This window comes from Tympanuchus pallidicinctus, unplaced genomic scaffold (genome assembly GCF_026119805.1).
Source record: "Tympanuchus pallidicinctus isolate F22 unplaced genomic scaffold, pur_lepc_1.0 scaffold68, whole genome shotgun sequence".
Classification (NCBI taxonomy): domain Eukaryota; kingdom Metazoa; phylum Chordata; class Aves; order Galliformes; family Phasianidae; genus Tympanuchus; species Tympanuchus pallidicinctus.
In genome coordinates this window covers 82,816-103,435 of record NW_026294789.1, presented here as the reverse complement: position 1 = coordinate 103,435, position 20,620 = coordinate 82,816, and the positions used below count along the sequence as shown (strand labels likewise).

The following is a 20,620-nucleotide window of genomic DNA, read 5'->3' as shown; positions in this document are numbered from 1 at the left end:
TGTTTTGAGAGAGCAGTTTGGGTGGCAACGAGAGCCGCTGCCAAGGCCCGGCAGGACCATGCTCTGCAAGAGCGGGTGCCCAGGACGGCAGCCATCTCTGCCAGCCGTGCACGTTTCCTGTGCACAAGTCGTGCATCCCCTCGTATCCCCATCACTCCCTTCTGGCAACACAAACAGAAACGCTGTGGCAGAATTCTCTTGTGCCCAGCACCCAGACTCTGTTGAGCTGAATTCAGCCCGTGTGACACGAGAAAGGTTCTCGTGCCAGGGAAGGGAAGGGGGCAGGGGGGAGATGGTGTAATGGAAGAGAAGGGAAAGGGGGGAGGACAGCACGAGGGAACGTAAGGGGACCGGGGGGAAACACCCCAAGGGTGGGGAGGGGAAGGGAAGGGAAGGGAAGGGAAGGGAAGGGAAGGGAAGGGAAGGGAAGGGGAAGGGAAGGGAAGGGAAGGGAAGGGGAAGGGGAAGGGGAAGGGGAAGGGGAAGGGGAAGGGGAAGGGAAGGGGAAGGGGAAGGGGAAGGGGAAGGGGAAGGGGAAGGGGAAGGGGAAGGGGAAGGGGAAGGGGAAGGGAAGGGGAAGGGGAAGGGGAGGGAAGGGGAAGGGGAAGGGGAAGGGGAAGGGGAAGGGGAAGGGGAAGGGGAAGGGGAAGGGGAAGGGGAAGGGGAAGGGGAAGGGGAAGGGGAAGGGGAAGGGGAAGGGGAAGGGGAAGGGAAGGGGAAGGGGAAGGGGAAGGGAAGGGAAGGGAAGGGAAGGGAAGGGAAGGGAAGGGAAGGGAAGGGAAGGGAAGGGAAGGGAAGGGAAGGGAAGGGAAGGGAAGGGAAGGGAAGGGAAGGGAAGGGAAGGGAAGGGAAGGGAAGGGAAGGGAAGGGAAGGGAAGGGAAGGGAAGGGAAGGGAAGGGAAGGGAAGGGAAGGAAGGAAAGGAAAGGAAAGGAAAGGAAAGGAAAGGAAAGGAAAGGAAAGGAAAGGAAAGGAAAGGAAAGGAAAGGAAAGGAAAGGAAAGGAAAGGAAAGGAAAGGAAAGGAAAGGAAAGCGGGGGGAGACGCTGCAAGGTAACGGAAGGGGACGGGGAGCTGAAGGGAAGGGGAGCGAGAAGAGACAGAGCCGGGGGCTTCGGCGCTGACCAATGAGGGGGAGGCCGGGGGCGGGGCGGCTCCGGCGCTGACCAATGAGAGGCCGGGACGGGCCGCCGCCGTCGCCCCGGGCCGATGGCAGCCGGCGCAGCCTGCGTGCCGCCGCTCCCCGCGGATGAAGCGGCCGCTTCCGAAGCCGGGGCGCCACGGGAGCCCGGAACGGACTCGGAGGGGCGGGATGCGCACAGCGTCTCTGGGCAGCCCGTGCCAGCAGCTCACCAGCTTCTAAGGGAGAACTTGGAGCTGTGCGTGCGCCTGTGAACGCGCCGGGTGTTTATCGCAGCTCGCACCCGTCCTCCTCCCACCACCCGACTCCCGGGAGCCCGGACCCGATGGCTCGGCCGGACGGTGGCGAGACGTGAGGGTCGGCGGCGCCCCCACCGCCCGGATCCGCCCCGCCGATCAGCCTCGGTTCCTTTGTCTTTCCCGCCCTGTTTTTTCTTCTCGGCTCAACTATTCTCTTTGGACACTTGAACTCTTACCCATCATGAGCAGAGGGTGAGAAATCTTACTCAAAATCCACAACGACAAACGATGCTTCCGTGCTGATTGCATTCCGTGCCACAGAACGGCCACAAACTCCGTCAGCCAAGTACTGGCAGAAAAGAAGAGTGCCGGTCTATCTGAGCCAAAGCCTTGCCTGCACCCTCAGAGCCAGCTGACTGATGCAAAGCTATGGGCAGCTCCCTGCTACAGGCGGTCTGGTGAAATTCAGTAGACAAAGACCATTTGCAGCCCTGGATCACAGCAAGTGCCTGAGCCCCTGTGTTATAAATAATAAAATGATGGACCAGAAATTTAAGGAGTCAATTGTTGAATTTATTAATTATAATGAGCAAAGAACAAAGAGGCAATGCAGCGCTGGGCGACAGGGGGATCTCTGTCCTGCCAACTGCCGCGCCACCCGAAGATTGGGGCCGTTCTTTTATGTGGTTCCAAATGACTGCCGTGGTATTTCCAGGGTACTCTGCGCATGTCTCATTTGTTGTTACTGGGGTCTTCAGCTATTCTTTTGTTGATGCTGTAACACCCCCTTGCTTCTAGTTTCAAAAAAGAAAAAATACTGCCTGGGCAGTTGTATCAACATTTAATGAAAGATTTACTACATCCCGATTATTCTTGTCTCGAAATATTTACTACCTCCTGGTTAATGAGCAGACACATTTATCACAAGGGAATTCTGTGTTCCATCAACTGTCACAAGGTTTGAGCCAATACCTGCTCTTTTATACCGTTCGTCTGTGCATGATCCGGCTGTTGCTAGGGGGTCTTCTCCTGCCTCCCGGTGGTCGTATGGGTTGAAGTAAGTAGTCTTCCTCCGTATCCTTTTCTTGACCCCTTCTGGTGGTTCCCATTTATGATATGTTGCTCGTATGAGCTCAGGTTTGTGTTTTCGCAAGCTAAGCTTATTAACTCTGGGCAAACATTCCTATCTTTTTGACACCCTGGACTACTGCGAGAGCATTTCACAGTCATTGCTGCGCTGGGCTGCACTGCGATTAAAGCAAGGAGGGAAAGCAGTGTTGCCTAACCATAGCATGGTTGGATGAGATGGAATGGAAACTCTTAAAAGCCAACAGCGCCTTTGTAAATGCCAGCAGGGTGATGCTCTCAGACACACAGGTATTCTTACCTGAGACAGACAATAAAGTGCATTTCCTTTGCATCTTTTTCTTTACCAGTTTCAGATACCAACGGGGACCAGGATTTTGGGATCTGGACACACAGAGCCTCACTCATGCTCCGAGACCCCAGCAGTATTGCTGCATGTTAAGGCAGGGCTTAGAGCACAAAAGTCCCCCACATCTGAAGGTGTGCATCAAGGGACTGGTCCAACAAACAGACACAAATGGCACATCATGAGAATGGCAGAATCTGGCTTAGTGCCTCCACTTCTCCAAGCTTAAAGGACAAAACATTTTACCATCATTTTCCTCCCTTCAGAAGTCTCAACCTTTTGGAGTCTCACCCTGTTTAAGCCTCAGTAAAGTAAAAAAACAGGGGTGGGGGGAGCATCTCTGTGCCTCCTTCCACCAGCTGACAACACAGCAGTTCTTAAAGCAGCAGATGTTCAGTGACTGCTCACTCCCTCTTATTTATGTGCTTGTACAAGTGCTCGGCGCTCGCCTGTATCGTTACGATGTCGGCAGTGACAGCTGGCAATGGAAAATCTAAAGTAACACCTGCAGCATTCACTTTTTTTCTGCACCGCGCGTGTCGGTTTCTTTAGCACCAATAAGTGGCATTACACAGCCTCATTAAATCCACACACCTGTGCAGTCATTTGCAACTTATGGATAGCTGCTGACGCAATGTTCAAACCAACAGCTCTGGCTCACACCTTTCTGTTCTCCTCATCCATCTCCAAGCCGCCAGAAGAGCAAACAGCAGCAAAACCCCGCAGTCAATATTCACTGAGATGCCCTTTTACAAACGCCGGGGGCACTTTGGAGCTGCTCTCCACAGATGCTCACCAGGTCTGGAGAGCCATCAGCTGCCCCAGGATATCAGAGAGCGCCAGGAAGCACTGCTGCCCAAACCTCAGGCTGCCCGACCCAACTCCCACGAACACAGCGCCACTGGAAGCTCAATTCCACCTTGGCTGCAACTGCTGCACGTCAACCTGTGGTCTCCCTGGGGGAAGGCTCTGTTGGAAGCTGTTTACATCACCGGCTGCTTTCCTCTATGAGGAGCTGCTATCTCTGCCTGAAATTAAGACTGCTTGACGTTTCCTACCATAAGCCCCTGTTTTTAACTCGTTTATCCCTTTGCCAGTAACGGTTTAGGCTGAAATTTGTAGGAAACATTGTCTGTGGTGTGAAACTGCCATCAGAACAGTTTGACTTCTTTCACAAAGAGACTGCAGAGAACACCATCGCTGGTTCTCAGCTTAAAGTAGGTCTGATCCAGGACTGGTCAAACTAATCAAGCCTGTGTTTTTCTACAGATTTGTACCCAGTCTCTTTCAAACCCTCTTTCCTTTCAGTAATCCCCATTTAGGTACCTGCTACCAAACAGAATGAGCGAGATCTGAGTTGTACCCATTTTCCCTCGCTGATGAAGGCCGTCAGTCACAGGGGATCCTCTGACCATGCCCCAAATTTCATCTCACCGCCACACTTCTACTGTGACAAAGAAAAGTAACGTTCAGAGAAACACTGCCCTGACTGACTTTGGTTCAGAGGATGGACGATGTCACTTTAAAAATCATTACTGCCATGAAAAGGAAGAAAAATGTGAATAAATAGATAAATACATTGGCATCCTGAGAGCTTTGCTAAAGCTCTTTCTAGTGCACAACTCCATCAGCACGCTGTGCGCTGCTCACGGCACACGAGCTCAGAGGGGTAATTATCCACGGGTTGGAAGCCAGTGTGAATACACAGAATCACAGAATCACAGAATTGTAGGGGTTGGAAGGGACCTCCAGAGCTCATCGAGTCCAACCCCCTGCCAAAGCAGTTCCCTATAGCAGGTCGCACAGCTCGGCATCCAGGCAGGTCTTGAACATCTCCAGAGAAGGAGACTCCACCACCTCCCTGGGCAGCCTGTTCCAGTGCTCCGTCACCTCACTGTAAAGAAGTTCTTGCGCACATTTGTGTGGAACTTCCTATGCCGCAGTTTCCAGCCATTTCCCCTTGTCCTGTCTCCACTCACCACTGAAAAGAGTCTGGCCTCACCATTCTGCCCCCCACACCTTAGATATTTATAGACCTGGATCAGGTCCCCTCTCAGTCTCCTTTTCTCAAGGCTGAACAGACCCAGTTCACTCAGCCTTTCCTCATAGCAGAGATGCTCCAGGCCCTTCACCATCTTCGTGGCCCTCCGCTGGACTCTTTCCAAGAGATCCTTGTCTTTTTTGTACTGGGGTGCCCAGAACTGGACACAGTACTCCAGATGAGGTCTTACCAGGGCAGAGTAGAGGGGGAGGATCACCTCCTTCAACCTGCTGGACACGCTCTTTTTAATGCACCCCAGTAAGCCATTGGCCTTTTTGGCCACAAGGACACACTGCTGGCTCATGGCAACCTGTCATCCACCAGGACACCCAGGTCCCTTTCCGCAGGGCTCCCCTCCAGCAGGTCATCCCCCAACCTGTACTGGTGCATGCAATTATTCCTCCCCAGATGCAAGACTCTACACTTGCTTTTGTTAAACCTCATCTGGTTTTTTTCTGCCCAGCTCTCCAGCCTGTCCAGGTCTTGCTGAATGGCAGCACAGCCTTCAGGCGTGTCAGCCAATCCTCCCAACTTCGTATCATCACACTGTTGGTCAGCACAATGCTGTGCTCGCTGCTGCTTTTTGTTTAATCCATTGTAATTACTGTGGATCTATTTCTGCTAATAACAGAGAGTGAACTGGTTCTGGTCAGATAGATTTCTGGATACGGAAAATGAGCAGAACATCTGAGAGAACTTACTGTGTTACCAGAAATATTTACAAACGGCTCTTCCTTCCCTCGGCTGGCAGCACATCCCAGCACTGAGGAAGCAGCACGGATGGCTTTTGAAGGGATGGAGAAAGCCAAAGTCCACTTCTCCATCGACCTGAGAAAGCAACGCCACGGGGCTCCAGCAGAAGCCCAGGCTGGTACTGCTCCCAGAGTAACAACTGCCCCCTTGACGGAAGGCTCGCGTGAGTCTGAGTGCACCGTGCACCAGGCACAAACCAGCCTCTAGGGACAATGAGAGGCCACCGTGCCATGGCAGCAGAGCACCTGGAGGCCTGGGGTACCTTTTGTGCCACGAGATGTGATTCCAGGACTGTCAGTCCTTCCGGCCGAGGACAGCGATGTTCTACACAGGCTTGACGCCAACGTGCACCAAGAGCAACGCAGACTCTGGGCTCGACTGACAGCAGCGCAGCCTTCTCCACAGCACGCAGCCCTGTCCCAGTGCATCTGTATCAGCAATGTAGAAACGAGCATTAGCACGAGGAGAAGACACACATATAGACCAACCAGGAGCTGCAGCTTTCCTCAGTTTGTGACAAGCCCTTGGCTGGATGCTGGGATGCTCCCCACACACAGCCAGGCACTTGCAGCAAGCGCCTTGTGCCCATGGGCAGAGAGCTGCAGTAAGGCACAACGCTGGGCTGAGCAGGCATGTTCCAGCTCACAGCAGCAATGGAAGGACATTGTGCAGGAAAACAAAAAGCCTCAAGGAAAGGATTAGTGGTGTCATAAGTTAAACACCTCCTCCCTGATGACATACAGGATTGGGTCAGCTGTGCAGACAAGCGAGAATGCTGCAGCACGGAGTGAGAAACAAACTGCTGCCTCCAGTAGCATTTCAGATAACAAGCAGAAGACTAGCATACAACAAGCAGCATTTTAAGAGCTTTCCCGTAGAGGACAGGCAGAGATTTGTCAGTGTGTAACTGCACACCGTTTCTACTCTAGATCTCCTCCTTGGCTGCTTTAACTTACCCAGCAGATTTAAATGTAAGAAATAACACTAAACTTCTCCTTATAATCAGCCTCCAAAATCTTGCAGCTCTTGCTTCACAGTTCCAAAAACCAAAAGCTAGGAGAGCAGGTTGCAGTAGTGATACGCTGTCATTAAGAGTCCACTGCATTACAACAAACGATGCCAAAGGACCTGAGCAACAGCTCTGCCTCACTGTCTTAAAAACAGACAGCCGGGGTTTGGTGACAGTGTGAACAACCAACCATCAGACCATCACTGGTCTTAAAAAAATAAAAAATGTATCCTTTTAAAAATTACCTTGATCCACACTAAATACACAAATTGCTCAGATGATCATGGCGTCTCATAAGCACGGGATACAGCCAGAACTTACTGCAGGTTATTTGAGCACTTGCTCACAGCGAGCAGAAAGTAGCCTGGAGCCTGCTGAAAGAACTGCCAAGAAAGAATGAGACAGAGATATAAATCAGATTTATGGGCTGTCCAGCAGACTTTACATTCAATTCTCTCTTGTCATGTTCTCATTGAGTGCAGGCACTCACACAGCCCTTCTTGCAACGGTTCTGACCAGAAACGGGTCAGACCCAATCACCCCGGGGCCACATTAGATCTTAAGGTGCAAAAAGGCAGCATGCATACTCACAAGTAGACACACAATTCTACACACCACACGTGATGCTTCATTTGTCTGCTTTCATGTGTGTACCAGATCCACTCATTTCCTTCCAGAAAAACCCAGAATGTAAATGCCAGCAACAAGTGCAGTTTAACACAGGCTCCGGGGAAAAGAAAGAAAGGCAGGACTTCACACACGTTTGTGGGAAAGAGAAACCATTCAAGTGAGTGAGAATAAACTTCCAGTGCTGATGCTTTGTAACATGACTGTGCCAGATGAGACATCTTCACAAAGACCACAGCATGTGCTATTGATTCCATGACTCACTATTTCTAGTGTTAGAACTATGGCCAGATACTGTGCTCAGAAGGAAAATCAATGTCTGTTCTACAGAGTTTGTCTTGTAACATAAATTGAACAGATTAATACAGAAGAAATCCCGATATTAACGTCAGACAAAACTATGACATTAGTAGCAATATGGAAAGAAAAAGCCACTACATCTGCTAAACTGTCCAATGGAACTGACGTGGAGCAAAATTCTACCCGGTCTGCAATGCATTTACTTCCCTCATTCTACAGTTAAACACAGGGTATGACTGCTGTTGGCTTCACAGAGGGCATCTGTTACACAGGAAACGTCCAGGCTGGCTTTGAGAAAATCCTGAAGACGTAAGGCAGGGCAGGCTCCAGCAGTGTGAAGAACCCTACAGCCCCCTGCCCCCCGCCTTGGGGTCTTCAGTGACACTTCAAGCTCTCGCTCAGCCTGACTGAGCCCAAGCTCTCTGTGGCACGACTACATCCTCTGCTTTCTCAGCTGGCAGGGGTGTTTTGACCAGAAATCCCATCTGGATTCTCAAAATCTTCCCAATTTAGACCTCATCAAGACTTGCACACATCTACAAGGGCCTTTGATTTCGAGATGCAACAAGATTCCTAGACCTGCAACAGAAAAGCTCCTCAGAGTATCTTTCCACCCACTCCAGCTGAATGACTGGTAACAGACTGTGCCTGTGCTTCTTGGGTAGAAAAAGTATACGTATGTGGACATGTGTGCACAGGTATTCTTCCTGGTGAAGGCGTGCTTTCTACTGCGTTGGGGCTGTTCCTGCTTGAAAAACATCACAGCATCCTCACACACTGCCCAGTACCACGGGTCTTTACCAGGAAATGCCCGTGCCGATTCCTTTGGTATTCCTCCTGCAGTGCACCCGCTGCCACCACGAGGAATATGGCCAGGGTACGTCATCAGAAAGCACGAGGCTTGAAGCTGCCACTTATTTTCGCTGGTGGCCACAGAAGCGACGTCCCAGGGCTTTGTTTCCATCACTTTCCTCTTCCTGCTGGAGAATTTTGGTGGCACAGTGCGGACACCAAACGCCAGCGGCCACTGGTGAGTCATGCAGATGGCAGGACTGAATGGATTTGACCCAGAGGTTACCAGCCTTCCAAAGTGGAAAAATAGATGGCATCAAATGTTCTCAGCAAAACAGCCCATCTTTGCATAAGAAAATATCCTCTGTGTCCTTTCCTTTCAGGAAAAAAAAGGGGAGGGGGGAGACAAACTTCCAACCTTCCTAAAAAGGCAGTGAGCTTTCTGCACTCCTGACCTTTCACTTGCAGAGGGAATGCCCATTTCCTGCTGAGCTATGGCTCTGATCATCCTTGCCAGAGCTAAGATGCACACGAGCTGGCTCACCCTTGTTTCCACTGCTGCTGGAGCACACCAAGGACACTGTGTGCCCTGCTGCCTTCAGCACCGAGCCAAGCAATGTGATCCTTCACAGGACCTTTTACAGCACTGAAGAGCTGCACAGAGGAGCCCTACAGGATGGCATGGAGTGCAGCAGCGCAGGGAGGTGGTGAAGCATCTTCTTCTTTTGCTGTCAAGAAGATCAAATGGTCAGTCTGAAAGAGAGGCACGATGAACTCCCTGAAGCTTTGGAGTCGAAAGGGAGCAGAAAGACTAGAATCACACAGAGAAGGAGGGGGAAGTGGAAGTGCTCACCCAGAGACAAAAGAAAGGTTTATCCAAGTATTACAGTATGACAATCATGCATTGCAAATACCCCAGTAAAGTGAAAACCTGCAGTCAGTGCAGGAAGCCTGAGGTTTCAGCATTCACTACAGACGCCAGCTAACAGAAACACTGTGGGAGCTGTATCTGCCTGTGCCCCTTCTCCCAAGAAGCCCAACAGCAAACATTTGTGCTCAGCTGCTACTTTAAAACGCCACAGTCACTGTTCGAACAGCCCTACTGCTACCTCTTCCATCAGAGCTGTGCCTACAAACCCCAGATGAGGCTGGGGTGCTCTGCTTTATCCAGAATAACAAAAACGTGCAATGGCAGGAAGAGAAGAGGTTTGCACCTGCAGCGCCCTGCCCATTTATCTCTTCTGTTATTTGGGGTACTGCCAATACATGACCCAGCCCCACCACTCTACTTTTTCTTTCTGAATCAGTCATAAGACAAGTAAGCGGGAACCAAAGGCACCTGGGTGTGATGCCAGTCAGCTCCTGCAAAAAGCAGCTCACCTCATACATGGGGCCAAGGGAGAACGAGGAACACCCCTGAGCTGTTCCTGATCACAGTGCAAGCGTGAGCCCTTCTCAGACTGGAACCCTTTGGGCATTCCCTCTTTAAAAACAACAGCAACAACAGCAGCACTGCAAGCTCGTTGAAGTCCACAGACCAAATCACCAGAACAGAAACCAGGAGGGGGAGATGGCAGATGTCTGAAGTAGCTGCAAAAGGAGCGTTAGGGCTCCAGAGGGGTTGGTTTGTTTGGTTTGTCATACCAGTTAGGAAAGCAGGGAAGTGAGAGACTTTTGTATTAACAGAGTTCAAAACAGACCTCAGAGCTCTGATTCTGGCTGGGAGTCCTATGCACCGTACCCAGCACCAGCCATCTGTCTGTGCCTTGCAGCACGTTGCTCCAGCAAGCAGGCCGTGCACTTACTGCATTGTCTCTGCTATCTCAGACAACACACAACAGCATCATTTTAACCCCCAACTCCATCTTGGATGCAACCCCTGGTTGTGCGCATGGAGTCCAACTCCTCATATTGTGCAGAGCAGGCAGTGCCCTGCATGGTGCTACAGAGATCATCGCTGTGACAAACAAATAGCAAACCAAAGCAACCGCTGCTTTTAGAGTTACAAACACGAGAGAGGTGCTCAGCACACTCAAATCCCAGACTGCTTTTGGGCATGCGTTCCCATCTTTGTCTTTCCCCATGGTGAGTTTAACTCTCACCTCACTATTTATTGCTGTGAGGGCAAATTTATGCCACCTCGTCTCACACATCTAACAGTCAGCTAGCCAAGACTGAGCTAGCACTGCTTAGGCTCCCTGTGAAGTTAGTGCAAATAAATATGCACCTCCAGAGGGCAGATAACTTGATCCCACCTCTTCTGTGTGACAGTGATTTCTATAGAGAAGCCTACAGAAGCTGACAAACCGACTGGTTTAAACTAGATAGCTAGCTTCTGCGTGGTTGAGGTTCCTGGAGATTAAGGGGTACGTTGACAAGGTGCTATGCCGTGCACAACCCCATAGACTCTTGAACAGAATTTGGCGCATCTTTCACTAATTATGTCAGATGAAACCATTCATTACTTAAGACGGCCTTGAGCCACCTTCATACAGTGGGTTTTATCTTGTACCCTAATCTGGGTTTCTACAAGATGATCAAACTAGCTTACGTGGCTTAGGAGCCAGGGACGGTTTGTGCTTGGAATAACTGTAGCATAGACTGTACCTAAGCAACGGTGCTTGGTACATGGGTTTATGGAATGTTCACTTTTGTTCCTTCGATATGCTTGTCTGAACACTGTACCCTAGGTATGTGATTTATAGAGTTGTTTATAACCGTGGTTTCGGGTTCTGTATCTATATAAGGTTTGCTGTATTTGCAATAAACGAAGCTGTTCACTCATATTGAGTTGGTGTGCTTCCCCAGGTTTATCAGCAGGTTTCCCTGGCCGAGTGGGTTTATTCCCGACATTTGGCGCCCAAACAGGGACCTGACTGATGCAGCTGGCGCTGCGAGTTTTATGCGGTTAACAACCGGGGCAGACTCGGAGGGCAACCGGTGTGAATAGCTGGCCAGCTGAGCGCGACCGCGGGAGGCGGATTGCGGATCTCCATCAGACGGAATGGAGCGGGAGGTAGCCCAACAATTGCTTTTACGTTTTTTAGAAAAACGCGGGGTGGATTCGGGAGTTTTAAAGTCGGTACCGAACGTTTTAGATTTCGGGCGATCGGCGGGGGTGTTCTTGCATGCAGGAACCTTATTTAATGTTGATGAGTAGCGTACGTGTGGTGATATACTTTGGGATCAGGTGATTGATGATAAAAAGGAGGCTAAGAAATTGATGAAGCCTTGGAGAGAAATTATTAACTGTATTAAGAGACACAAGGTGGAGCAGGATATGGCCAGTCAGGCAGCTCAGCAACTGGGGGTTGGGACTGCTACGGGGAGAATCCAGGATCCCCCTCATCCATCTATGGGCATCCCTGTCCCCGTTAAGTTGGACAATTACGTTTTGCCCAGCGCTCCTCGAAAGGAAGAGTCGGATTCGGAGCCCGACTTATTCCCCGAGGAGGAAGGCAATGGGGACCTGCCCCCCCCCCTCCACTCGCCTCTGCACCTGTGCCAGTGGGGGCTTCGCCAAGGAGAAACGAACAAAAGGGCTGTGACAATGCTACTCAAATAGGGAAGAATAGAAGGGTCACAAGACTTAATTGGTCTAAGATTGCGGAGCAAGCCGCACATCAGGGGGAAATGGATATAGTGGAGATTGTGAGTCAAGCTTTTCCAATTCGTTACGATGCAGGACCGGATGGTGAGGTTCACGGGGTACATGTGCCAATCGGTTGGAAAATGTTATTTCAATTGCGGGCTACAGTGGCCGAGCATGGGTTACATAGTGAACCGGCTCGACAGCTGTTGACGTATATGTGGGCTAGTAGCATTTTGGTTCCGGAGGACATAAAAACTATAATGCGCATGATTATGAAGCCCTCTGAGCAGATGCTGTGGCAAGCACTCTGGCGGCGGTTGTGTGAGTTGTCTGCACAGACCCTACGGGATATGCACCACCCATTGTTTCAGGTTACGGTTGATCAGTTGACAGGCAGCAATATGTTTTCTCGCCCTGACATTCAGGTCCAGATGGGACCTGAAGTTTGTATGGAGAGTATGAGCTTGGCACGGGATGCATATAATATGGTAAAGACGTCAAAACTTGCACCATCATATTTATCAATTAAGCAGGGCAGAGAGGAAACTTTTGCTAGCTTCGTTGATAAATTGACTGAGGCATTGTCGCATGCTGATGTGCCAGACTGGATGCGTGCTTCTCTGTTACGTCAATCTTCAGGTTTTCCCTAACGGCCACTGCATGGGCTTTCCCGGTCCGATTGCGATGGATTTCTGATCATCCCATTTGGATTGATCAGTGGCCGTTGAAACAGGAAAACCTGCAGCATGCCAGTCAGTTGGTACAAGAGCAATTGCAGCAAGGGCATATCGTGCCTTCTACCAGCCCTTGGAATACTCCTATTTTTGTGATTAAGAAAAAATCGGGGAAATATCGGCTGCTACATGATCTACGTGCTATTAATAATCAAATGCAAGCAATGGGGGCATTGCAACCGGGATTGCCAAACCCATCGATGGTCCCGGAGTCATGGCACCTGTTAATAATTGATCTAAAAGATTGCTTTTTTACAATCAAAATTCACCCCGATGATTCAGAACGCTTTGCTTTTACATTGCCAGCAATCAATAAGATAGCGGCGCGCTATCAATGGGTCGTGCTTCCGCAGGGGATGAAAAATAGCCCTACTTTATGCCAGTTATTTGTTGATTACGCGTTAGCGCCGGTCAGAAAAGCTTGGTCTCACGCTATCATTTATCATTACATGGATGATATCTTGTTTGCTCAATCTGAACCTTTTACTATGCAACAAGAAGTTTTCCTACAGGATGCTATCTGGAGATGACCACCTGAGGGATCAACGCTCGGCAATGATTCTGGCTGAAGATTGTCGTGACGAGGTACAGCTATGGACGGTCACTGCGAACATCTTTGCGTCCATCCTAGCACCAGGTTTGGCGGCTGCACAAGCCTCGAAGCAGATCGAGCGATTGGCATGTTGGACAGTCAAACAAAGCAATATTACGCCCCAGATTCCTGAGGAAATGCTGGAGGACATGGACAGTTTATGGCACGCGGTGTTGCAAAATAGAGCAGCTATAGATTTTTTGCTGTTAGCGCAGGGACGCGGGTGTACTGATTTTGAGGGAATGCATTGTTTTAATTTGTCTGATCATAGTGATTCCATACATAAACAGATTCGCTGGCTCCTGAATCACACGCAATCTGTGAGTAAAGATCATAATCCCATAGACGATTGACTTCGTTCTACTTTTCCAGGCCTTTCCTCATGGGCATACGGCCTGATAAAAGAAGGTTTGCGATGGTTACTAATCTTGCTATTGATAATTATAGGTGGACGAATTGTATATGGCTGTCTTCAAAGGGCAGTCGATCCCCCTCGAGCCATGCCGGTATTTAGTACAACGTTTTCTACGAATAATTTTATTCGAGATTGGCTTAAGGAACAAGGAGGTCATAGCTCCTTGGAATATCTTGAGATGCGCCCATAAAATAAAAAGGGGGGAGTTGCAGTGGGTTTTATCTTGTACCCTAATCTGGGTTTCTACAAGATGATCAAACTAGCTTACGTGGCTTAGGAGCCAGGGACAGTTTGTGCTTGGAAGTGGCTTAGAAGCCAGGGACGGTTTGTGCTTGGAATAACTGTAGCATAGACTGTACCTAAGCAACGGTGCTTGGTACATGGGTTTATGGAATGTTCACTTTTGTTCCTTCGATATGCTTGTCTGAACACTGTACCCTAGGTATGTGATTTATAGAGTTGTTTATAACCGTGGTTTCGGGTTCTGTATCTATATAAGGTTTGCTGTATTTGCAATAAACGAAGCTGTTCACTCATATTGAGTTGGTGTGCTTCCCCAGGTTTATCAGCAGGTTTCCCTGGCCGAGTGGGTTTATTCCCGACACCTTCAGAGCAAGTCATCCTCACCAGAACATGAGCAAAGCTGGGTCGCACTGTTACGCCTGTTTGATTTCCAGGTGGCTGAGATTCCCCACCTGGAACCTCTTCTGTTCCACTTTATCACCTGCTTTTTTCCCCTCTAAAATCCTACAGGATATAGCTCGCTCCTACCTTTATTTCCATGGTTGGCACACGGTGCTGAAGTTAACTTGCTCCCACATTACCATAAGTCCTGTTTGGATTTGAGAAAGTTTTAGGCAGAGCACTTTATATTAACCAAATTTGTTGTTCCCAGTTCGCTACTAAAGATCAAGGGCGAATTTGTGTAGAAAAGCTTGTACTTTCTTCAGCTACGTTACTGACTTTTGGAGAAGAAAAAAAGCCAAGCCAGCACCTCAAACTGAGGACAGGGAAAAGTAACACGCACTTGCCTTCCACATACAGTCAAGCAGAAGGTTCAAGCAGTCAAGTTCTCCCAGTGGTGCCAGTTTTTACAAAGCCTGAGAGCTGCTCTTCTGCTCTGCAGAGCTGAAAACAGACTCTGTTCCTTGTTTCCACAAGAGAACCAACTGCAGAGAAGCAGAAGAAACGGAAAAGACACGGAGAGACACTCACATGTAAAAGCTTCAACGTACGACAGCTTTGCAGGGAGGCTGCAAACGTTCATGCAGAGCGCTGTGTGGTGAAACAGAAACTGTTATTAAATCACCGTGAATGTACAAAAGAGAAGTTGCTGATGACAAAAGGGGTAGGATGTCCAGACGCAGGAATAGCTCTGGCACGTAAGATCAGCAGATGTGACTACCATTTTCTAGCTGACACCCCTAGCCCCACAGCTTCTCCTATCAGTGCCTGTGCAGACGCCCAGCACGCAGGCTGTTCGCATCCCATGAACTGCTGACATCTGCTCACCATCAGTGCCAGAGGCACGCAGTCCAAAGGATTCCATCAGCCGGCCTTCCTCCCTCAGAAATGACGGAGGCATTACGTACACAGCTCTTGTGAGGAGAGCCCCAAACTCTACTGGCGCGACCGCTGCCATCAACTCAGGATTCGTTACAGGCATGCCGTGATCTGCCCTGAAAATACCAGGCCACGTGGCTGCACTTGGCTGCCCAGCACACTGAGTCCTTCTTGACAAGCTCCCTCCCAGGATACTGAGCGAGTCCAATCCCGGGTTACGCAGAAGGATGAGAGCAAGCTGCTGCAAAGGAGGTCAGCAGAAGCGGGAGTCTTTCCTTGCTCCACCTGCACGGCTGGGGCAGAAGTCTTGCAGACTGATGCACAGCTTCCCCACCCAATGGATTTTCTTAGAGATGGAAGAAGAGAGAAAAAAAGGTCCTGGATAAATACACAGGGAATTACAACTGGGTCAGATATTTTATAGGACATTAAAAAAAATACCTTCCTCCAGTGAAACTGCAAAGGAGCAACAGGTTTTCTACACAACTCCAAGAGGACAAAATGACTATTTGGCTTACAGTCAGACTGGCTGCTCTCAGGTGAGAGATTGCTCCAACAGGCAGTTGGCTTGCACTCCCTGCAATAAACACAGTGCTGTGACTCTCAAGAACCAAGGTGTGGTCTTTGTGCTGTTTGTTTGCCAGCCTTTTCCCCAGCTGTAGGAAAGGTGCTCATGAGGTGGAACTGCAGAAGAACAGCAAAAGGTGAGGCCAGGATTCTCCTACACAAATGTTCAGTGGACAGTGAGGGTTTTGGCAACGCTGAACAACTAACAGGTGTGTCAGGTTACAAGGAGACTCGTGGGAAGCGAGGTCTGGATCCATCTCCACTGGCATGCACAGGACAGCTGAGACAGCAAGCTCTGCTGCGTCTCCTTCCGTGCAACCACGAGTAAACAGGAGTGGAAGCGAAGAAAGCACTGAGCGCACGGGCACCATTCCAGGCCAAGCAGGACCATTCTCTCTCAGCTCACTGCTGATTGCCACTAAAGGACATCTATGTCCCACAGCATGCCATATTTCCAAAGATCTGGAAGGGATTCAATCAACTGTTCTGCAAGCAGGGAAACACTCCTGCCGTTTTCCAAGCAAAGGTGAGAAAAATGAAAGAGAAGGGCAAAACGCCTTGCTCAAGCTGCCCTGTGAGCCAGAACTCAACTTCTCCACCTCCAGCCTCCCAGGTCTGTTCTCATTCCTGCAGGCGGCAGCACCTCTCAGATTGCTCCAGGTGAGCAGGTAACACAGGAGTGCTGCATACCACAGAGGAACAGCAGTCACAGCGAGAAACGGCTCAAGGATTCAAAGGTTTGGTATCATAGGACCACAGCATTGCCAAGGTTGGAAGGCACCTCAAGGATGACCAATCTCCAACCCCCTGCCACAGGCAGGGCCACCATCCTCCCCATTTCATACCAGCCCAGGCTGCCCAGGGCCCCATCCAGCCTGCCCTCGAACACCTCCAGGATGCACGGGGCATCCACAGCCTCTCTGGGCAGCTGTTCCAGCGCCTCACCCTGTCCCTGCGGGCCACCTCTCTTCTGATGGAGCCCAGGATACCATTTGCCTTCCGACCTACAAGGGCACACGTTCCAGCAGGCTCACGTTCAGCTCTCCATCTATCAAGACCCCCAGGTCCCTCTCCACAGGGCTGCTCTCAAGCACTGCTCCTTCCAGTCTGTATGGACGCCTGCGATTCCTCCGGCCCAAGCGCCAAACTCTGCACTTTGCCGTGCTGAACCTCATCAGGTTCACCCGGGCCCACCTTTCCAGCCTGTCGAGGTCCCTCTGAACGGCATCCCTTCCTTCTACTGCGGCAACCGCACCACTCAGCTTGGTGTCGTCAGCAAATTGCTGAGGGTGCACTCCATTCCGTCACTGATGTCACTGACAAAGATGTTAAAGAGCACCGGACTGTGGAAACAGAAAGAGACGCCGAGGTTTACAATAGTTGCAACAGCACACATGCATCACCAGAGCAAAACACTCTGTGCCCAGAGGCACTGAAGAAGCTTTGATGTGTGTTCAAGCAAAAGGCCCTGCAGTTGCAGGCTACTTTGAGCACCTAGTGAATCTTAAAGCTTCCACGTAAGCATTTTTAGGACTGTGACTTTGATTTGTGTCTGGCTGAAGAAATGAAAACTATCATGACATGAGCCCGGCTCTGGAAAAGGCTTGCTCCCAACTAGCTCCTATTTACAGACCAAGTTCTGCCCTCTCACGTTTACATGCACCTCCTATAAAGATGAAGCACTGTCCCCCGAGGTCGTACACACACACCAGACTCCCCAGCGCTCCAGCTGCCAGAGCCAGCTTTCTAAGTGTTCCTATCAGGCAGCACCCACTGCTCACTCTGCACAAAGACATGGGGCCATCGGGCACCCACACATCATTGCTGCCCCCCTCTGCACATGTGAACTAATTTCAAGACCCCCAGTCAGATCTGCAGCCTTCATACCTCTGGCCGAGCTGCAGATGTACTGTAAGGGAGCAGAGTGACCCTGAACTGATTTGATCAACTAGTCCTTAATGGGCTCATTTCCTAGAGTAACATTTGCACCTATCAGGCAGAAATGCAAGACTACAGAGCAAGCAGGTGGCCATGTGAAAGGTGCCGTATTTTAGTTTGTTAAGGAGTTCAGGTGCTAAACATTTGTAAAGCATTTTCCTTGTCTCCCTGAAAGCAGCAGCTCAGCTCTATCCCGGTCAGCCAACACAGCTGAAACCAAAAGGGCACAGCGACATTCTAAGTCACAATCAGCATCTTTTAGAAAAACAGGTTTCTCACCAAAAACCATTTCCAGCTTCTCTCCTTAAAATACCTACAGTTTTCAAGTGCTTTTTTGCAAGTAAGCACATCCCCTTGGAACCCCTCTCTGCACAGTGCTTCTGGATCCTGATGGCGTGGGGATAATGGAACAGCTGCCAACCTCCACGCTGTCAGCTCAAAGTCACAGCAAGCTGCTCCTCCAACAATCCCACTCAGTAAAGGTCCTGCAGCTGCAGTTTAACCAGCAATCCCATTAAGAAGGCATCAATGCCTCTTCTCCCAATGCGGCAGGTGAAACTGCACTAGGTCAATACTACAGTTGGAGTATGAAGCCTGCCTGATTTTTAGGCCAAGTAAGCAAGTGCCAGCCAGAAAGCTTGGAGGATCCTGAAGCCAATAAGCGCTGCTTTTTACATCCTAACTGCTGATAAAACCGTGCTGAAGGACAGAATGAACTTCAGCAGCACAGCCATTGCTCACCGTCACCATGGTCCACTGAAGGGAATCTGAACTAGACAGAGCCTGTCTTCAGTTTTATTTGTGCTTTGAGTCCACCTTTGATAAGGTCACACCTTTAAAGAGCCACGCACAGTGTAGCAGATGGGAAAAAAGCTTTCAGCTATTCCCAGACTCTGCCAATAGCATCTAGTTATTGATGTTGAAGGGGAGAACAGTCAATAACAGTCAGTAGGTCGGTTTGGGTTTTTTGTTCTCTGTTCCCCTGCAAAGTTTGTCACAGCCACAGGACACACCTCCAGTCAGCTTCCATTAGATGGGCTCCAACTGCTGCCCTTAAGACAATGCTTCATCCATTCACAAACAAGCTCATTAATGATGAGAATCCTTTGTATTATTTTCATCACAGCACTGAAGCACTCACAGCACAGAGAGAGGCTCCTTAACGGGCAAGGTGCTTCCACAAACCCCTCTGCACACACTTGTTCTGCCTGCTGGCCTACAGACAAATGTTTCCACAGCTACAGACTTCCATTTAGGGAAGATTCTCGTGGAGCAGTTGAATAACCAAATTACCAGGAAGGCTCCCACTGACTTCAAGAGCGGACAGACCGAACCACTGGAGACTGGGCACTGCAGAAGTTTGAACTCACTCTAAAACAAACAAAGTCAAGATCCCACAGCCTGCACAAGGCACAGGAACGTGGAAGGTTGTCGGGTTCGTGGTTCCCACCCAGTAACATCACCTGCCTCCAGCCCCCTGCTTAACCTGAGGCATGATGCAAGGCTGCAGCCCAACACAAGTCATGGTGATCTGCAGGAGGGCTGGCTGTGAAGCTGTCGTCTCCCAGCTGCTGGCCCCAGCTCTCTGCAAGGCCTGACCCCTCAGCACAGCCATTTACAGACCTGCTAGCTCCAGCCAGGAGCACAGGTCAGCGTGCTCCTTGCCCTCCTAAGGAGCACCAGCAGTCCCCAGCCTTGCTCAGCCATCACCTTCTCAGTGTGAGACCACGCACTGCACCGCATTACGGAACTGATCCAAGCTAAAAGTGCCCCATTTCATTTTTGTCTTGTCAGTTCAAAAACAAACCTGACAGAGAACAAGGCACGTATAACTCCACCTATACGTCTGCCTTGAGAACAGGCATCGCTGACAGAAGGGCATGCAGGCCCCTTGGCAGTCCTAGCATCTGGAACCAGTCTCACAGAAATTTCCCAAGGGAACGAGTGGCAGCCCATAAGTCCCGTCCCATTAAAGCATGTCCAGTTTAAAACCTAGCACGCACCAGATGTTCCAGCTCCTGTGATACTGCTGGGTGCAGTTTGCTTCAGTGCACAGCTGCAGTTACACCTCGCTAAGCACCAGGCCCCCAAACCCAGTGCTGAGTCTCACTGCAAGCAGTGGATAACAGTGCTCATAGAAACCAGGCGCAGGAATTTAAGAGGAAAGGCAAACTATTCCTCAGCTGTAAACTGGCTGTTCCCTTCCATGCCTGAACATTTCATATACTAACGTGGCCAGTCAACATCCCCTGAGCTTTTCACTGCCCAGATCTTGCCTCCAAGATACAGGTCTGCCCCAATATGAGAGAAACAGATGGAGAAGCTCAAACTGGGAACTGGGGATCACGTCCCAGATTGTTCCTGAGGAAGTTCTCTAGCTACACAGTGCAGTATCAGCACCTGAACTTCCATTTGTCTAAAAGGCTACGATTCAATTAGTGCAGCGAATCCTTCCCTTCTCTGATAACCTCCCCTGGTCCAGCACCTACATATAGCCACCACAGGAAAGCAAGACCATCTCTAATAAATCTTACCTACTGAAAAGGTGGCTAGCAAACAAAAAAATGTGAAAGAAAGCACCCTCCAAGGTGCACAGGCCACAGAAACTAAAAGCAAAGGGCCCAAAGCACAGCACTTCCCATCAGCCTCATTTAGCAGCAAAGCGGGGTTTGGGAAAACAAGGCCTCTTCAGAGCTGCCATAGGGCAAGGCTGAAATCCCAGAACTAAAAACAAAATCCCCGCACACATCCATATTCAGAGGCAGTGACGTTTCAGCTTACAGTCAGCCAACACACAATCGCACTGCAGCAGCTCCCAGAGCAATCCTGTTCACAACTGGAAATGGATTACATCAGCACAGCTCCACCATCCACATAACTGTCAAAC

At 50.0% G+C, this 20,620-nt stretch overlaps 1 long non-coding RNA gene across 1 annotated transcript; it reads right to left on the bottom strand.

Annotated features, from left to right (window-relative positions):
• Window positions 1-1,929: 1,929 nt before the first annotated feature.
• On the bottom strand, window positions 1,930-2,514 carry LOC128072068 (uncharacterized). The gene is made up of 2 exons (XR_008202073.1): window positions 2,351-2,514; window positions 1,930-2,172 (listed from the first exon to the last, which is right to left on the bottom strand). It is a non-coding gene; the product is annotated as an uncharacterized LOC128072068 (long non-coding RNA).
• Window positions 2,515-20,620: the final 18,106 nt, after the last annotated feature.